General features: G+C 39.3%; 1 protein-coding gene across 1 annotated transcript in view; it reads left to right on the top strand.

The window, feature by feature from the left end:
- Positions 1-12,630: 12,630 nt before the first annotated feature.
- The window catches only part of LOC108429368 (cadherin-12), a 185,896-nt gene continuing 183,823 nt past the window's right edge, over positions 12,631-14,703 (top strand). The window contains exon 1 of the mRNA XM_017701065.2: positions 12,631-13,111. The gene's annotated coding sequence lies outside the window, so the exon portion shown is untranslated. The remainder of the gene's footprint in view (positions 13,112-14,703) is intronic.

Genomic DNA, 14,703 nt, shown 5'->3' with positions numbered 1-14,703 from the left:
TGTGTGTTATCAGCATAAGTACGAAAATGTATATGTTTCCTAATGACATCACCAAGAGGTAATTGTACAAAGACAAAAAGCAAAGGCTTTAAAATGGAACCTTGAAGGACTCCACAAGAAATGTTCATTTTTTTCATGAATGATTTCCCAGTGAAACCAAGAACTGTCTAGTCATCAGATATGATTTAAATCATGGTTACAATAAAAAACAAAATTTATAAAATAACTAGTTTGCTATTGGATACACATTTAATTGTTTGAAAACAACTAGAGAGAACAGATTACCATAGTTACATTATTTTGAATCAAAAACAATCTTAAGGAGTGAAATAGCAACAGTGTCAAAATTACATGCTGATAACAGAAAAAAGATTTGCTGTACTATTCTTGCTCCATTATACCATCCTTGTTAGCTCTAGAGGCAGGTGCTAGCTTATCAAGCAGACTAAAATAGTTTCATACACAAAATACCCACAAGTTTAGACAATAAAGAATCAAGTCTGGGTGAAATAGGCCAAGTAACTGTTATTGGAGTGACACAATGACAAAATATAATCATTGATATGGTGTTGAATGAAGGCATTAGCCTGCCTAGTAAGCTAGCATTAGTATTATCAGCTCTACTTTGCTTTCCTTAACACTGATCAACATTTATGAATAGGTGTAAACTTTATGGTTTAACATTTAATGAGTGATGATTTGAATATTTCCCTATTTATTTTCTGATTATTAATATTACAGAAGTAGTATTTTTGTTTCTGTTGTGCTTTGTCTCACATGAGCTTTTTGAAAGACATAGACAGCTGTATTCCTCATTTTCAGAGGGTTAAAAGCACTACTTGATGGCAAAGAGAAGCAGTCTGATTTCTGTGCTGAATGTATGTGAACACAGTATATTTTGCTATAAAGGCTACATCGTGATTCATTTAAACAGTCCTAGGCAAAATGGAAGCCCACTGAGATTCCAATTCCACATTTTCATTCGATTTACAATGTATGAAGTCAAAGTCTCAAAACAATGTTAGGTTTGATAAGGTATATTGTCCATATAAAATGCTCTCATTTTGGATCTGAGCTCTGCAATTTTGTGCAGCCTTAACTGAATGTTTTTCTCCCTCTTTCTACAACTTCACCCAATAATGGCAGTACATGCTGGAAAAAACTGCCTCATTTAACGTTTAGGATTAACCAAAAGGTTACTTTCTATTTCCGAATGAGGAAAAACCTTTAAAACACATCACTGTTGAGGTCTCAGACTCTTTTACGGGCAGCAGAGTATCATTTTTGTTTCTATATGTGTGCCATGTAACAATATAGCTTGGGAACAACAGAAAATGCCATGCTATGATCAACAGAAAATAGAATGTATACACACACAAAGTCTGGAAGCCTCAGTATTGACAACCTTTCCTTAACTTAAGACTGCAGGAGTTGGAAAGACACAGAAAGAGCACTGATTGAACAACAAACCAAGCTTGGTTGCTGTCTTGTAACAGACAGCTGTGGATATGTCATAGCAACATCTGGGCACTATGTGATCAAATTTAAAATAAATGTATTACATTCCTCATCAGAAATTTATGGCTGGAAGATTTTTTTACTTTTTTTAACAGATAATGGTAGCAGTGCCAAACTTGAATTCAATGAGTAAAGATTTACAACAATGGCACATAATTTTCAAGGGCTGTTTGCATACAGAGTACTATACAGAACACAACAGATGAATGAAACAAGTTACTCACTTGCTACATATAAGTAACATTATCACTTCCAAAGAGCCTATTTGGAATTTACATCAAAAATATGGTGAGGCAAAGAGATATTTCTCTTTCTATTATTCACTATTACAAGTTACAGTTATTGCTGGCAATCATGAACACATGTTGTAATTTTAGATTAATGACTTCATTAATCACTCATAACTCTCTGAAACAAGCAGAGATATTTCATTAGAAGCAGAGATTCTGAACTTTCAACTATTAATACCACATTTACATAATTTTAAAGAAAAGATACTCTATGATCTGAAATTGATGAAGTCTTTGTTAGCCACAGTCTTATTTTGTGTAAAGAAAAAGAAAAAAACTTCTTCACATTTTTGCCACAAAAATGTTGTCTTTTTTAAACAAACAGAAAAGGTGAAAAACTAACCTGCAAGCTAGAGGCCATCAATACAGAATGCATGTTAAATGTAAATGTAATTCCTTCCATAAATAACTGCAATTAGATGTGTAATTGGGATAAATTACTATTATTTAAATAGTACGGAAAGTTATGATAATAACTCTAGATGTCTCAGATGACTCATTTTGGGTTTAATATAGTTTAGTGAACAAAGGAAAGTACAAACACAGACAGACAAACCCAGACAAACCCACACACACACACACACACACACAGGCACTCAGACATCAACATGTCTTGTGCAGGTCCTGGGGGACTAGACTTATTATAAGAGTGTGGTCTGGAGGAGACAGGAGGGCTTTCGATTAGTTCTTTCACTAATGGCACATACACACACCTGAGTCCTTCTCTCAACTGTTCCACACCCACACACACCCACACACACACATACACACACATATAAAGCAGAACTACACAACACACAGCTGTCATGAGAGTTAAGAAGCATCCTTGCTTCTTAACTCTAAACCATTTAGGATTTTTCTATTTTGGTTTAATTGCATTCTGTCACCTGCCACCATAACAAACCACCTCAGTCTTTATTAATTGCTGCTGATGACCCTGTGGTGACTAATACTCCAAAACTGAGGCAGTGAGAGCACAACATGTACATATACAATGTGTGTGTGTGTGTGTGTGTATATATATATATATATATATATATATATATATATATATATATATATATATATATATATATACACACATACACACACACACATATATGCATACATGTGTGTGTGTGTTTGTATACTAACAACTGGACATAAGCCAAGGCAGAAATTGAATAACGATTGCCAATATGTGTGTGTGTGTGTGTGTGTGTATATATATGTTATTCAATTTCTGCCTTGATGTATGTCCAATTTTGGACAGTTTGACTGAAAAAGTGTTCAAACCATGTATCTGTTTTTTTCCACTCATTCCACTGATGCTAAGTAAAAACGCTTTATTAATTTGCTGAAATGTTACGTAGTTTAGACAGCAAGTATGCTAGCATGTAGTATGGATAGCAAGTATGCTAGCATGTAGTTTGGATAACAAGTGTGTTAGCCAGCACAATACCTAATTTAGCTGAAGCTGTCAGCTTATGTAGCAGAATTTACAGATCACATCACTTTAAAAGATAATAAAACGTTGTAAAAGTTAGTAAAATTATTACACTAGCTATTACGCTACACTAACCAACCGTTTACAGTTGATTTGACTCTACACTCCGCCACTCTGCATAAACTTCAGTTCTGTACTTCAGACTGAAGATTTTTCTTTGAGGAAAGACTTACTATTTGACGATGTGTTACAACTGGCAGGCTTTTACAATGCAATACCTAACTAAACTGAAATTCTCTACTAAAGACTCGAGAACACAAGACTCATGATGCACTTTTGCATTAGGTGACTTGTAGACATCTCTAATGATAATACACTGCAGCTTGTGTTCTGTTTCTTAAATAGTTATAGGCCAACATACTCTAAAATAAATAAATAAAACCAGGTAGACTGACAGGCAGCTGAGGTCAGGTAGGTTAAGCAGAAGTTAGACAGGCCAGATTGGGCCTGTCAAAGACAAAGAAATGAGTGTGTGTGTGTGTGTGTGTGTATATATGTGTGTGTGTGTCAGTGGAGGCTTATAATAGAGTCAGAGTCATAGAGTCAGAGTATCAGCAGATACTTGCACACATGGTCGATTTGTCAATTTATCCAGAGCTAGAGGGAACTGTGCTTGGTGATAGCGTCTTCTTAAATGACTTGGAGCGCTACATAATTGTTTGGATGTGTTGGTGTAGTGCAGCTTGAAAAAAGCACTTTTGGTGCCACTCAATCAGTTCCCTTTCCTTTCATCCCTGAAGAGCAACCACTAACACATATCACAATTCTGTTGTTATACTATGCTAGCAAGAACATGAAAGCTACCTTGAAATGACTCCCTTACGTCAAAACACCCCCCACGTGACAGTCATCATGATGAATTATGAATGCTTCCACTGTCACAACATATAGCCGACCACAGCTTCAGTGATGTGCTAGAAGGAACTATTTCAGAAGATTGACGGCCAGAAGTCATAACAGCACTTGATGGCTAATTAGCTAGCAGAGGAGGTAGAGCAGGTACTTGAAACTTCTTGAAGAAGAAAGGCACTTAAACTGGAAATGTATTGGAATTTTTTTTTTCTCAGGTGAGTTACTAGGACTTGTAAAGGAAAATGTGTTACCTTATCTACTGTAGCTTCAGTTAGAAAGAAACCTTGTCGTCAAGTCTGAGTAACATTTTTGGTTGAGAATGTTGTCTTGGCTCCCTTTTGGTGCATTCACCATTTAATTTCTGTTTTATTGTTGTTCTCCCACAGAGCTTCCAGGAAAGCAGAACAGCTTGAAAGAGCATGTGTGTGCGGCAGAGGCCAAGTTTAATCAATCTAGAATACCACTTTCAAGGCACCTTCACAAGCACTGAGGCATGCAAATGAAAGTTAGGAAAAAACTAATATAAGCAGCCACTGGTGTTGCAGGTGCTGCAGTCAAAAAAAATAAATAAAAAGCCGTGGTCCTGCAGAGCTGGACTCCAACTCCGTTTGGTGATTTCCTTGCTCAAACACGTCTACTAACCCTGCTACTGAATGGATGGAATCAGGTTTGAGCAGAAAAATCACTAAATCACCATAACCAAAAAAAGAAAAAGAAAAAAGAAAAAAGAGGAATGAACTGAACCCTCAAGTTAAAGGAGTTATTCAATGTTTTTCAACCTAAATGTTGTTTGCTGCATCTGTAATGAATGGTCAATTACCATAGAGACTAATTAGGCTAAGCTTAGACAATAATGTACATTTAGACAAATGACTACTGTCTGCAGAATTCAGGAATAACAATATCATCAAGATTCAAATTCAAATTCAGTTCTACCTGAATATACAACAGCTTACATAGTTACCAAATATTGACCAACTGGGCTTATACTAATATAATAATAATATTATTTCATTATTTATAATGATTACTGTGTTCAGCACAGACAGTATATAATACTGTTAACACCCAGTGATTCTTCACGTTCATTTGGTTGGAAAACAAAAAAATATTTACAAGCTAGCATATTGGTACCCTTCTCCCGGGCAAGTCCATCCATTTTACTCTCTGGATCTCATGTACTGGAGTTCTTGTTTCATTTGCATATTCCCCAGAATTCTTAGATGAAAATCTGTGTTATTATCTTTCCAAATGGTGCTCTGTTTGTGTAGCTCTATATATGCATGTGTAGTATGTCATGCACCCAACATTAGCTGTCTCCCAATTTTAGCCATTTCTACACATTAAGTACTTTTTCTTTCTGACTTCACCAATCACTATGAGGAAATAAAAAAAATCCAAGCTTCTGCCTTCCAACATGGCTCCCAAGGCTAGTTTCAATGCAGAAAACAATTTATGAACAAAAGTATCTGTTTGCATCCATTTGTCCTGTTGTTTTCATGCCTTATTGATTGTAATCAACTGTATGCTATAGATGCAGCAGACAGGGATTGAAGAGTATCCCTTTAAGACAAAGAGAAAAGGACAATAAAGGTCGGTACACACACACACACACACACACATGGGCCTTAAACAGGTCCACAGCTACTACCATTACCTCTTCTCCATATAAAATGCGCTTTTATGTATGTGTGTTAGCCACGAGGATTACCATGGAGGCCCACTGGGGGTTATACACCATCTGGATAAGGGTTAACCAGGAATGAGAGTAGGGTAGGATGGACAATGGTGTGATGTGTGTGTGTTTGGGTGTTGGGGGGCTTCTCTAAATGGGTAACGGATGTAACAGCAAGTGCATGTCTAATGTCATAATGGACCCCCCCCATACCCTTTGTGTCTGAACACAACAGTCTGCTGGCTAATCACACTGTGTGCCGGGGGCAGAGTGGGCACTGGTTGGCCTCGGCTGTCTCCTCTGTGACCATCTTCCTGCTTGTCTTCGTGACTGCATTGCAGTATGCAGCTGCTCGCCACCTTAATTAATCTCACATCACTCTGTGTTATTATTCTACCTATTACTGCCTGATGTGGGCTGTGCCTATGAACCATTACTGACAACACAGTTCTTACTGTTACAGCTCTGTCTGTAGACAATGACCTGAAGCAGAAGATGTAGATGTCACTTGATGTAGCTGTTTCTCTAAAGGGCCAGTCTTCTGCAGTGGTGGACAGTAACTAAGTAAATGTAAATTGTTTCTGTACTTAAGTAGTTTTTTTCATGTATCTGTACTTTACTGAAGTATTTCCATTTTGGGTGACTTTTTACTATCTTACTTTTTACTCCACTGCATTACGAGAAATCTGTCGTTCCTTTTGGTTTACGTGTGTTTAAAAATGTAACATGTCAAAACGAAAGAAGCGTGAAGCAAGAACACCAATCAGGGCACAGCGGCACTTTGTCTTGAGCTCGTTTTGACATGTTGGTCATACCGACCCAGTGCAAGCACACAGTTCAACATCAATGAAGCAGTGTAAAATTTTGGGAGAGTCTCTTCAACATAAATGAAGGAAGTGACCTAACTTGGTATAAATAGACCATAATACAGAAATATGTATACATATGCTTTGTGACTGACGTGTTTTGTGCTTATGATAATTTTAATAGACATCAGTGATTAATGACATTATATTAAAAGACTGGTTTACCAAGAGTAACACTGGAGTATTTTCACCTAAAATAAGTTAATGAAGCAGGAGTGCTGTTACAAAAACGATAATAGGACAGTAGAGTAATAATTAATCTTTTAGTAGTTTTACTTTCGATACTTAAGTACATTTGAAGGCAAACACATTTGTACTTTTACTCAAGTGAAGGTCTAAAGGAAGGAACTTCTACTTTTACTGAAGGAATATTTTACTTTGAGTATCTTCGGGGCAGTCGTGGGCTGGAGGTTAGGGATCTGGCCCTGTGACTGGAAGGTTGCTGGTTCGATCCCCAGGGCCGACAATCCATGACTGAGGTGTCCTTGAGCAAGACACCTAACCCCCAACTGCTCCCTGGGCGCCGTGGATAGGGCTGCCCACCGCTCCGGGCATGTGTGCTCACTGCCCCCTAGTGTGTGTGTTCACTAGTGTGTATGTGGTGTTTCACTTCATGGATGGGTTAAATGCGGAGGTGGAATTTCCCCATTGTGGGATCAAAAAAGTATCACTTAACTTTAACTCAAGTACATGATTTGTGTACTTCGTCCACCACTGGTCTTCAGATGGAAAAAGTTCCCTAAATCAAAACTACTGAAATTTAATCAAAAGCATTTGCAAGATTTAGTGTGTTTTTAAACTGTGCAGACAGACAGACAGACATGTGCTTATGTATACAGGCACACACACACCTCTCTCTCTCATACATACACCTCCCATGCATCCTGAAGGCCGCTCAATAGAAGATGAGAGCCATGCATCTACAATGCCGACCTTTCCTTGAGGTTAAAAAGAAATTTCAATTTTTATTTGACACAATACAAGAGGCAGAAGGTTTGGAACTGTGAAATGGCACAGGGAAAAATGCTTAAAAAGGCTGAATGTGAAAATATGTTTTTTACCGAACTTCAAAGGATAAAGATAAATCGACAACCTCGGTAAAAGTGGATTTCTATTTCCCTTCCAAACTAACTTGTTCAAATCTAAAGAGTTGTTGGTACCACTTTAGAATAAGACCACAATGATAAGTGGTTTATGAATGGCTTAAAATGAGTTTATTAATGGCTGCTACTTAGGTCAGAAACACCTTAAAAATCCTTAGTAAACAGTTATACCACACTATTAAAAGGGAACCGTAAGCTGTTTCACCTGTTGAAGCTGACAGTTTTAAAGCTGACTGATGAAGAACACAAAGATAAGCAACCAGTAACAATTGTGGTTTAACTCCACACTTATTGTTCTTTAAGGGTTCTTTAGTACAGAAAATGGTGCTATACAGAGCCATGAATACTAAAAGAACCCTTTGCCTGATTAAGTCCTTTGAAAAAGGGTTCTTCTGTTGACACTGTAACAATGGAAGAATCCTTTTTGGTGCTATGTAGAACCATATACCAAATCCCCATCAATCTGAAGAACCATTTAATCATGCAAAGGGTTCATAGTCTGTTCATGGTTCTAAAAGAACCCTCTTTTTTATATTTTTTATGCAGGTGCTTCTTAGCTGACATAACAGAATTTGCAGTTAGCGTTCTCTTCAATGGTGGGCGGCAGGGGGGGGGGGGGGGGGGGGGGGGTAATTAGCTAGTGGAATTGGCAATGATTAAAGTAGGAAGAGATTAGATAATAAAACAAAAGAACACAGTGGCGTTGATGCAAAGCACTTCTTTTATGAAGCATTAAAAAGTGTTAGCACCCCATGGTGGTGAATTTTCAGCCTGTTAAACATAAGTGAGTTACAAGCTGTGCCCATCAGGTGCTCTGAATCTAAAAAAAATGAACTGAAAATGATGAAATTGTTATAGAAACAGAAGTGTTTATTGACAGTACCCAATGACTTTTTGACCATACCCAGTGACTATTATTACAGTACCCAATGACTGTTAATAGGTTTTCTGTCCTTTTCTAAGTACAGAAAAAGGCATCCAAATTATTGTCCATGGTAATACAGATGAAGATTACTTTGGAAAAACACTGTAGTATCTGCTGCCTATAGAGTTACACTTGAAATCAGAAATCTAATTCTAATCATTATGCTAAAAAATACTTTACTATATGACCACGACCTAGCTAAACCAAGACCCTCACACATGCCTCAGCTCTGAGCGGAGAAAGGTGAAATTGTAGGAGCTCGACCACACACAAGACAGGAGTTGCCAAAGGAGGAGATGAAACGTCAGTAACCTTTTGAATGAGTGATGTGTGCCATGGCACACTCTTCCTCAGCATGACAAGGCCCTCTTCCTAAAGGTTATAGCTCACCATCCTGTCGTCTCCTGACACTTAGGGAAAGTATGAGTGGGAAAGACACTGGCCTGAGTTCAAACGGCCTGCCACCACGGTTTGAATCCAATCAATGTCAGGTTATGCTTCTGCGAGACAGCCTGAGTGACACAAATCTGTGAGTGCGTGTTCGTCCCACATGGGTAAAAACAGCAACGCTCTGGCACTGCATGAGGATTGCCCTAAAATAGGTCAGCATTAACAAGGACCCTATGCCATTTGAGTAGCGGCAAATGTCTAAATATTTCTGGATAAAAAACTTATTTACCCGAGTGCGGAAGAGAAGCTTTGGGGGATACAGAGAATAAGATTTCATTTGAAACTGAGTGTACAGCAAAACCTCTATGTATTAGTGATGCAAGATGATGACCCTGACTGCTTATTTAATGCCTTCATCAGTAATCCACCAACACAATTCCATGCTTTCTAACCTTTAAATCACTTTAACTTACCATTCTAAACACAACCACAAACATTCCTTATTTATGCTTTCACCAAATAATTACAAGCGCAATTCCATTCTTTCTAACTGCTATTTAAAGCACTTCCTCAACTTGTCAATACCATTGTTAAGCAAGGAACTGTGATTATGCTAGATTTCAAATGAAAATCTGCCATCAGAAATGTTACCAGTCAGTTAATCCAAAAACAAAACCTACTTTTACACCATACAGTTTGATTTTTAGCCAAATGGTTTGATTGTTGGTTCTTCAGATTTGTGCTCAGGCAAGCCCAGACAACACATTCACCAAAACAATGAATAAAATGTCAGATATGGAAATGAAGGGGTTAAGAGAGACTGACGGCATATTGAAGCAGTGTAGTAGATCAGTGGTTTCCAGTCTTGACTCTAGACTTCCCCTGCCACTGCATTTGGTGTTTTCTCTTCTCTACACCACCTCTCCAACTAATCGGCTAATTAACTAGCCCTTCCTAAGTTGAAGTGGGTGGAAGCACAGGGCTGAAGTGGGTGGAGGCAGAGTAGGAAAACACCAAATATGCAGGCCAGAGGTATTCCAGAGCCTGGGCTGGGAACCATGGTATGAGAGGTTACTTTGAATTGCAGAACACTCATTGCAACATGTTCTGTGTGGGGAGTGAAAGAGTGGGACATCCAGCTGCATCTTTCACCTCCTGAAAGCAAATTTTTGACCAAGCATTGAAATACTGGCCACCATATTAACAGCCAATTATTGGAATTCAGTGCAATCTAGCTTTATTTCACTAACGGAAGCAGCTAACAAAACTAGGCATCCCAGCTAACTGACTTATTGTGGTGCTACCATGGACCAGACTGCTATGGGAAGCTTAGAGGGTGTGGCCATGCAAAGTGGCTTTCAGGAAGCACCACGCTCCTGGTTAAAAAAGACATTTATTGTTGGAGGAGGAATCATACTATGGGGTTGATTTTCAGGGGTTACTCTAGGCCCCTTAGGTCCAGTGGTGTGAAATCTTAATGTTTCAGCATTCCAAGATATCTTGATCCCAACTTTGTGAGAACAGTTTGGGGAAGACCATGTTGAAAAGCTGGGATCTAAAAAACAAAAATACTTCTAACTGGAAATGAACAGCAGAAAATGTTACCATTTTAAAGAAAATAAAAGGAATATATCATGACAAGTTAAATAAAGGGTTTAATGAATATTTACTATTCATCATTCAAAATCAAGCACATTTGTGGCATTGACCATGTACAAAAGTTACCAGGTTGTTTTAGTCTTATCCATTCCACTAAAGCTCATGTTCAGAGGACTCATACGTGAATTTGATCTACATATCAGAGGCTTTTGCACAAACTTGTGGAGTCCAAGCCAGTTTGTCATTATAACAAAATACATACAACATACATGGAACATACCAAATACTTAAGAAATAAGAAATTCTGAAATTCATACAAATATTTACAATATTCCACTTGTATTAAGTTTATGTCAATATCATTTTTACATGAGCCCTTCAGCCCAGATCTCCGTCCTTTAGTTACAGAGTGTATCATTACTGCCCAAAGGAAACGTGTATCTCCAAAATAGCAATTTTACAAGAGAAGGCAAAAATGTTCTTAATTTTAATGCAAATTAAATAGGTTTTGGAGCATTTTTATTGGTGAATTCAGCATGAAATTCTCAGGACTGCTGTTGTGTTCAAACGATGTAGAAAAGTAAAAATCAATATGAGGGAGTAGTGCGTGTTTAAACTGTGTGGATGGATGAACACAGGTTAAGAGCGGGGCATGGTGGGATGGGGAGAGGAAGGTTGCACACGTCTAATAAGTGGACACAATTACACCACTGTTTGCCCCTTCAAGAATGGCGGGAATGAGGGCTGAAGTAGTGGTATTTTTAGTAGTTCGGGGGTGGTGGTGGTGGGGTGGTGAAGGGGCAGAGTCCTCTGTCTCTCTAATCTGTCTGATGAAGATCCCCCATGATAAAAGTTCTGGTTCTGCACAGACACACACTCACACACTGCGCGTCTGAGCACAGTGCAAGATGTTTGAAACAACTGATCTGGCTAATGAATGTGTTTCCACATATAGCACCACTTTATAACATTTATATAAATGATATCATTTAAAGACATATTAATCCAGTAAAAAAGTAACATGTATTTCTTGCGTTCAAAAAAGAAGTTACAATGCTATGAGGCTAGTTAGAAGAGAAAAAGTTTGGTTCCAGACCTCTCCCTGACGCCCCCAGCGATTGCATAGATTTGTTCAAATCCATCACCAGCACACCTGATTAACTTAATGAAGCATTGATCAGTCAGGAACTAGACAATACAAATCATGCTGGGCTTCCTTTATGAGAAGCATGAAAATAGTTAAACGAACACATTTGCAGACATGAAATCAGTACTAATTTATTATAAATTTAGATTTTTTTTTTTCAAAGCAAATAAATACTTACATGTCCAGTTAAATGGCTTTTCAAATATAATTTTCTCAGGTGCCTAAAACTTTTGCTATTACTATTTACTGTGTCCTGTACACTATTAGAGTCCTCAACATACTCAAGTACCCATATATTAACACCACACCCAGCTCGTTCTCCCTCTTTTCTTCCTTTTTTTTGGTTGGCATCTGTCAGGGTACCAGCTTGGAAGATCCGCCGCTGGTCCCATGTGGCAGTGCGAGTGGGCCGATTAGAATATCCCTGTGGTGACCGTAGCACACATCACTGCCTCTCTGCGGGACAGAGAGAGAGAGAGAGAGAGAGAGAGAGAGAGAGAGAGAGAGAGAGAGAGAGAGTGCGAGAGAGAGAGAGAGAGTGAGAGAGAGAGAGAGAGAGGGAGAGAGAGAGAGAGTGAGGGAGAGAGAGAGAGAGTGAGTGAGCAAGCGAGGAAGGGAGGAGGAGTAGAGGGCGGGAACAAGGGCTGAAGTGGTGGTGGGGGTTTTGTGGTGGGGGTTTGGGGGGGGGTCCTCTGTCTCTCTAATCTGCCTGATGAAGATCCCTCACTCTGGAGACCTGACAGGGGTCGCACTCACACCAATCACACTCACACACACCATAGACGCCAGTGCAGCGCGCCACAGCATTCAGCAAAGTGCTCCCTCTCTCTCTCTCTCTCTCTCTCTCTCTCATTCTGGCGCTCTGACACAAAACGCTCTCTCTCTTTTGCTCCCCCGCTTCTGTGCTTTCTTCGTTCCAAAACCGCAGGAACACACAGTCTCTCTCTCTCTCGCACTCTTTCTCTCTCTCATCCCCCTTTTTTTTCCTTCAGCAGTGGCACGCGCCTCAGTTCCCTTTGCTCCAGCGTGTGCATGCAGTGAGGGATGAGTGCGCGAGCAAGGCAGCAGACAGGAGAAAGAGCAGAGTAGATGAGCGCAAACGGGGTGCAAAGAGGAGGGAGAAGAGGAAGGTGAAGGGAAAAGAAGCCGAGAGGTTAAGGAGGAAGGACAGATGAAGGAAGAGAGTTTGTGAAGCGCTTGGATTTTATCTAGCTCAAGTCTTTGCGTCGGCTATTCCCTCTGGCAAAGGACTCAATTAAGGTAAGACTGTGTTTTCCTCTCTACAGCTCTGTCCCATGTTTGTTTGCGTTTCTGCTGATGTGAGCTTTTCCACTGGGGCATGGAACAAGCTTAGGGGGGTGGACAGCCTCCAACTCTTGGAAAAGCTGCTGGGAATTGTTAGGATCAGGACGAGCCACAGATTTGAAGAGAGTGACCCACAGCAATGTCCAGTCACACTCTTCAAGTCTTCACCTTCTTATCTGCCCAGGGCACAGGCTGTAAAGCCTGGGCACTTTCCTCTACTCCATCTGCACAAGTATACATGTCAGTGATTAATCCTCACATCCTTGAAAGTGGAGGATTTTTTTTTCATGTTGGAAGAGAAACAGAGTGCGTGCGAGTCCAGAGTTAGTCGAGGTAATATTGCTGATGTGTGGTTGTTTTGCTGGGCTGACATTAAAGGATGAGATGAAAGTGCGTTCAATACGGGAACGCGGGAACAGATGGAACGACTGGAGTCAGTGGGCTCTGATTACTACTCAGCACCACCGACAGCTCCAATAAGCACGGGTATGTGTGTGCGTCACATTTCTGACTGCCTTCTCACCAAAAAAACCTAAAAAATACACACTGAGCAATTATATATAAAACGGTGTGCATGCTTTCACTGCATTCATTTCATGTTTAGCTCATGTTTAGTGTGCTACAGTGTGTACACTGCTTCTGAGAGAGTTTGGGGCAGCTGATTAAAGTGCTTCTGATCTGCTAAAAAAAGGAAGACAAATTGCCGAGCAGTGCAGAACACCACAACTGGATGATACATGCAAGTTAACGCTCTCTCTTTGGAGCGATGCCATAGAACAACAACTTTTGGTTCCCTTAAGGACCTTTGAAACCATGGATCTCAATGTCCACTTAGAAATCACTCAGGTGAAAGGTTTTTCAGTGGTTCTGCTATGGCATGGCTCCAAAAACCCTTTTTGGCAACTTTATTGGCCGGTAATCCTTCAGAAGAGATAAGACTGACAGAATGTTGCAAGATGTCAAACATGGTAATGAATTTTGATGCAGATAGTGGTGAATTCAGCAAGATGAAAAGGCTCTGAACTTGCAGATGGCCTGCGACATACATTGCTCTGCAAAGTCTTAGTGATCTAAGAATAATGACACGAATAATAATAATAATAATAATAATGCAATAAGCAGTGATTATATGTATGTCAGTGAGTTCATTTAACTAATTCCAGACCTCCTCCTTATTTGTAATGATCATCCAACACCTGATTTGGCTAATCAATGCTTCATTAAATGAAATCAGGAGGGCCTGGTGATGCTTTTGACAAAATCAATGTGATGGCTGGAAGCGCTGAGGTCAAGTGTGGGACTCTGAAACTTTGTTCTTCAAGCTCTAAACATATTAACTACTGATTGATACAAACTGATACTTTTTACTGCAGTCATTTTTTTTTTCTAAAGCTTTTACAAACAAAAGCACCTTTATTAAAATGTTATTAGAACAATTTATTTAGGTACCTATGACTTTTGCACAGTAGTGTATTTAAAATGCCTTTGTACAATAACCACATTCAGTTCGCCAAATGACCTTTCAATGAATGATCACATTTTTATGG

This window comes from Pygocentrus nattereri, chromosome 13, assembly GCF_015220715.1.
Source record: "Pygocentrus nattereri isolate fPygNat1 chromosome 13, fPygNat1.pri, whole genome shotgun sequence".
Taxonomy (NCBI): domain Eukaryota; kingdom Metazoa; phylum Chordata; class Actinopteri; order Characiformes; family Serrasalmidae; genus Pygocentrus; species Pygocentrus nattereri.
The sequence above is the reverse complement of the archived record's forward strand: the minus strand, read 5'-3'. Positions and strand labels throughout refer to the sequence as shown.